Source organism: Dipteris shenzhenensis, chromosome 3 (assembly GCF_047967505.1).
Source record: "Dipteris shenzhenensis isolate YYH24624 ecotype China chromosome 3, Dip_SZ_1.0, whole genome shotgun sequence".
Classification (NCBI taxonomy): Eukaryota; Viridiplantae; Streptophyta; class Polypodiopsida; order Gleicheniales; family Dipteridaceae; genus Dipteris; species Dipteris shenzhenensis.
In genome coordinates, this window is record NC_141598.1 from 35,193,884 (window position 1) to 35,199,883 (window position 6,000).

At 42.5% G+C, this 6,000-nt stretch overlaps 1 protein-coding gene across 1 annotated transcript in view; it reads right to left on the reverse strand.

Moving 5' to 3' along the window:
* The window catches only part of LOC147903710 (cytochrome oxidase assembly protein), a 40,919-nt gene extending 36,151 nt beyond the window's left edge, over positions 1 to 4,768 (reverse strand). The window contains exon 1 of the mRNA XM_087372923.1: positions 4,486 to 4,768. The gene's annotated coding sequence lies outside the window, so the exon portion shown is untranslated. The remainder of the gene's footprint in view (positions 1 to 4,485) is intronic.
* Between the last annotated feature and the right edge of the window lie 1,232 nt (positions 4,769 to 6,000).

Consider the following 6,000-nt stretch of genomic DNA (forward strand, 5'->3'; position numbering starts at 1 on the left):
TCAAGATGAATGGAGAAGGCACTGCACTGCTTTCAGCTGAGGAAGAGCAGCAGTTTAACAAGCTAATCACTCATTGGACAAACTTAGCCACTCTACTAATGCTTCATCAACCTCCTGGTCACCCACCGTGCTTTGCAAGCTGAACAACAAGCATCAATGGAATGCAGCCAGTAGGAAGAACTAGGAGCACTCGACAGGGCCCTGCAATCTGACTGCCCACCATATGTACGAGGAACAACACTAAAGATACAGCAGGCAAAGGACTGGAGAGCCTGTTCACTCTCAGCAATGTGTGAACAACGCAAGGCTTTGATTAGTCAAGGGCTTGTATCTCAAGGTGCAAAAGAGAGCAGGAGAGATTTAGCGATCAGAGCCCCGATTAGACTACCGAACAGCCCCGCCCACCGAATTTCTACTCCCAGCAGTCGCCTTAAAATAGCCATTGCCTAACCTAGCGATTGCCAAAAACAGTTAGATATATATATACCTTTGTAAGACTAGAATATACCAATCGTATGAATTCAGATTTTTGTCCAGAATACAAAACCAGTTTCCTTCTCACGTGAACATTCGCCAAACACCTAACTTACTTTTGCATGCCCACAAGTACCACGCTAAATAATTGAAAGCTAATGCTGCATGGAAAAGGACACATGCACGTCTCATGCAAAAGAAAGGTTACAAACGAACTGAAAATTACATGCACACTCACTTTCTTGTATGCATAACTTTCTAACCATGCAGACACTAGACACTAGTGCATGTCACAAAAAGTAACTTGAGCTTTTGCATGCACAGCCAAAAGCATGCACGCAAGATCCAGAAAAACTGCTGCATTGGCGAACTTCACCCACAGGCTTCTGCATAGAAGCATATCACCTGTCTAGAGTCTAAACAGGCTTAAATGCAACAAAGGTTGCTATGCCTTCTACCCAGGCTGTCATACAATCACCTTGGACCGCCACACAAGCCTCAGAGTGCAATCCAGCCTGCAAAGCAGGTCATACATCCAGTATCCAAATCAGCTGTCAAACGCTGGTTGATTGCTCACCATACAGTCGCTTGCTAACATGCACACACATGTATTAAATGGTACCGAAAGATTTGAACATAGGCATTCAATCCAGAAGCCTACCACTGCTGCATCTAACGAGAATCTCAGCCCATTTGTGCTGGCAAACACTACATGTACCATCGTTGCAACCTATTCATTTAGAAGATGGTCAAGGCTGCCACAGACAGTAACTTCCTGTTTGCAAATGTCCCAGTCCAATCAGGCTGACTAATATGTCTATGTCAACCCCGTCAGGGCCATCACTCTTCCTGTAGTAGAGTTCTCTACCAAGATGGCACTGAAGTCCCTCACAGAACAGATTTTCAATACCACTATTCTTAGCTCATTCACTCCATAGCTGGATCAAACAGCACACAGCAGCAATCTGTTGAATCACCACCTGTTACAGCCAATCCAGGCTGAGAAATCAGCCAATACGGCTCCAAATCGAACTGCTCAGGCTGACAAATCAGCCCAGACAGCCTTCAGTGCAAATGACCGCTTGCTCTAGATAATGAATCAGCCACAAGCAGCATCGACGTACAAAAACTGCAGAACCCTCAGTTCTGAGCTGCTTCACATGCATATGATTGTCCACAGACAGCGTAGTCATTGTCTTGACCGTGTCCAATTCACTATATGTGAACTTGTTCACGAATTACTTCGCAAATAGGCTTCTTTCCAAAGAAGGCCAAACCAAAATTATCTATGGAGAGGCAAGCTGAATCCAAGAGTTCTTTGTAAGAGGAAGATTTGTGCATGCATGCATCAACCCCACATCCTCTACCAAGCCTCAAGATTTTGCTTCCCCTGGGAGAAGAATTCTCAACAAGGTGAGCACCAAAACATGTAGTCGGGTCCTAATGCAAACGAAGGTAAGCGCCCAAATTCTGGCGATAGAGTGGCTCTAATACCCATTGAAACAAGCACCCAAGGGGAGGGTTAGGTAGGCCCAAGCCAAGTATAGTCTAGGCCCCTAGGCGTAGTCTAGGTTCTACTTTGATGCCTACAAAGTATAAAGGATCACCCTCCAAGCCTAAGGTTAGCCAAGAGGTGCCGCATCATGGCCACAATCCCCATGTCTCAGCCACAAGAGTCCACCAGTCCAAATGTTAGGCTAGACCAAGGGTGTCCTTACCCTAAGGGCACTTGTACACTAGCCATACTAACTAATCTTCTTAAAGGGTCCATTGCTTGGACCTTGAAATGATGACGAGGTCCAACGACTTGTACATACATGCTTGACAATGAGATAGTTGCTTTTTCTTTTGTGTCTAAGGTGGCAATATAAAGACCCCACAAGGTTGATGGAAGGTGCAGGTATAAGGAGGGAAGAGGTCGAAGCTAGTGTGGGCTTGGGCGCCTGCACGTGAACCGGTTTGCCCATTGGAACACATTAAAGTGCTTGGAATGCTAGATTTGTCTCCTTTATGCACTTCTGCATAATTCTAAAGCGAACCTAGCTGAATGCCCAGCATCTCACAACCACGGCTCTCCATTTGAGCTCATTATCTCCGCTTGAGCTCATCGATTTGCACGTTTTCCTTTTTGTCAAGAAAATATGTTGTGGGTCCCTATCGCAATCGATTACCCTACAATTTCATAACAACCATCTATTCCACAATAGACTCGGCGTAAGCATGTCCAATCTTGCTTTGGGGCTTCCCCTTACACTCAGCAAGCTTGCACTATTTACAAATTTCGTAAAACTAGAGAAGGCTGTCTACTTACCTCCACACTTCCGTGGAATTTTCTCCCCTTTCGTGAGAGTACAAATCCTCCACCCTATGAGTTGGTTCTCTACGGTTCTTGTTGGCAAAGTTGAAGTAGGAAGGGGAAGGTAAGATTGGCTCACTTTAAACCCAGTGGTTTAGTATAATCGAGACGAGTAGGGGTTTATAACTAGATCCAGCTAGGCAGCTTAATTGAGAAAGAAGATTGCATTATGTTCTTTGAGAATGTGATTTTGAAATTGAATATTGAAAATGAGAGTAGATGCTGTACTATATAATTGGAAAGCATTTTGCACTCCGCACTTACTAGCCACACATTTGTGTGAGGACCCTCTCCAAAAAGAATCAGACCCCTTCCTTGGGTTTATAGCACACATATGTTCTTTGCGAAAGTAAGTTTGAGACTGAATATTGCAAATGAGAGTAGATATTGTGTTAGATAATTTTGCACTTTGCACATAGCACGTTGCACTTAGCACATAACCACACATTTGTGTGGAGGGAGAGTTGGCACACTTCCTACCCAAAAATTAGGAGACCAAGGAACGTGCCCTTCCTTGGGTTCATAGCACATTGCATTCAACAAATAGTAATTTGCATTCAGAGTATATGCATAGCACATAGGAATTTGCATTTGCATTTAGGAATGTGCCCTTCCTTTAGTTTATAGCACTTTGCATGCTATTTAAAAAGACACATTGTTGTTTGAAGGTTTCCTGCCATTCCACAAGTGTGTACTAAAGCTAAGCATACTTCAGGACAGGGCAAGACTCCATGCTGATAAATAACTTGATAGATGTATCATGCTGTCTGGCCCTTTTGCTGCATGTAATTATTCAAATCCTCCATGATATTGTCTGGCCTTTTACTGCATGTAATTCTTCAATCCTCATAATATTTGATAGGTCTTCGTTTATCCAAATGGAGACGAGTCTTAGAACCTGACTTTTTCATAGGCATCCCTGAAGGATATTAAGAATATCACCTTTTTTCTCAAAATTCACGAGTTTTCAAGCGAATCTATCTCGTAGTGTTTTTTGAAAGAAGGAGCATCTCTGATTGCAGTAGGCATATGATATTACCCAACTATTAAACGGAGATACATGGAAAGCCTAAACACTATGCATCTTGATCTATCGGCCTTGCTACGAGGCTGCAATGTCGTTGCCATTGCTAAAGTTCAATGAATTCAGGGGTAAGGTGCAGCATGAAAACTCTTCGTTTCACGTAGATAAAATGAATGTAAACATGCACACCAAGTCTGAGCCAAGATCTTGTTACTGTAACATGGGGGACAAAGAAGGTTGCCGCCAAATTTGTAGTAAGTGAACTCTATAGCAACAAACGACAATGAGACCAAGTCGTAGACAAACATAAAGCCTAGCTTCTCCCTGATGATGACCAGGGCTCTCAACTGCAGACGCAAGAAAGGGAAGAGATGACTACAATGTGGCAAGCTTGGAAAGGATACATTTCGGCAATGCACTCCTCAAAAAGCCAGCATCAAATAGGGGATGAAGTTCTGAATTTGAGTACAATTTGTAAATTTGTCTGACAAGCCGTAACACGCATTTAGTAACTTAAAAAGACGATCATTGTGGGAGGTTGGAGTGGAGTCGTGGATATCTAGGCAGCAAGAATGTGTCCATAGGAAACAGATCCAAAAGCAAAGCTAGTTAGAGTTGCATTTTTGCGTACCAAAGGAGATTGGTGGACGAATTTGGGAGCGAGAAATCTGCAGACTTGCCAGTACTTGTGCTCACGAGCGCATGCGACTAACCTTCTCGTGGCACTTTTGTCAATCGATGCCCGAAAGATGGAGAGACAAGTCCTACAGTTTGCAAAGAGAAACCACACGACGTGTATTTTTTTGTGGACTATAAAACCTGGCTCGATTCACAAAAAACACAAGAAAGATTATGGCGAAAATAAAGTTTTGTTCGCTAATATTAAATTGTATGTATAAGGCTTTGCTTGCCGATCCCAGGATTCGAGCCCGCGATCTGGTTTGTCCCTTCGGATAGAAGAATAACTAGGAATTTAAATTATATTATGTGCTGCGGAGCCCCTCTCAATCTGATAGTCTACCCTTTTGACTCATGCTCCATGGATTGGGTGCTTCACATAAAACTATCCTACAAAGCTAATCTCATTAATCACTAAGGGCAGAGCCACAAAGAACTCACAACAGGGCCGGAAAACGTCTAACAAAGACTCCCCCTCCCAACTCGAGAAAGTGGAATTAAAAACAACCTCTGTGTTATTGGTTAAATATCTATAAGAGAACCACTTCCCAAAAAAGCTTTGTATGAAGGATTCATGACCTCCTAGAAGAGAACTTCTTTACCAGAAGCGTTGTGATCTCCCAAAGGCTGAGATTGATCCTTTAAAAGGCCACTTTGAAATTGAATCCATAGAAAATACAAGCATGGTGGTTGACATGGATGCACATTATCATTTTTGAATTCTCTTACTAGAGGTGCCAATTTAAAGATCAAGGGACACTTCCATCTCATTGCTATTTCAATTCCTCCCTCACAAAGGTATCGTCCATCGAGAAGAACATATACTAACTCTTATGACCATGTCATACCACTATCATCTATAATATATTAAGAAGACTAAACGGTTATGACCATGGAATGAATATTGATCGTCAAAATTAGATCAAAGTGTTTGGTACCCTTTGATGCATTTATTGTGTGCGCGGAGTTACCATTTGGCTTCTTCTAAGACCAAATCCTCAACTTTGCCCACTGTGTGACATTTCTTAACTCCTCGCCAGTGTGATCTGCGATCTTAGCTAGATTCATTGCTAGCTTAGATAGATTCATTGTTGCTAGCAGGGCCTTATCATCAACAAATGATGACCAAAGATGGTTTCAAGGAGTGGAACAAGGATGGATCACTAAGTCTGATTTTACTTTGTCCATTCTCATCCAATAAGATCTCAAGAGCTTGCTTGCTTTGATCATAAGTGCATTCCGATGGCCATGGACCATTCATATTTCAACCATTTGATTGTGCGAAAATTGAGAAGAGGGTGGGAGTAACTTGTGATGCTCATCACATGAAAGACCTAAGATCAAATGGGCTGAGCGTATCCTCATTCCTTATTCAGTGAACGAACTTTGGAAGATGCAAAAGTACCAGAAGCTAAAGAGGTAAGAAATACTCATGTGATGATGGTCATTGCCAAAATCTAATTAAAAT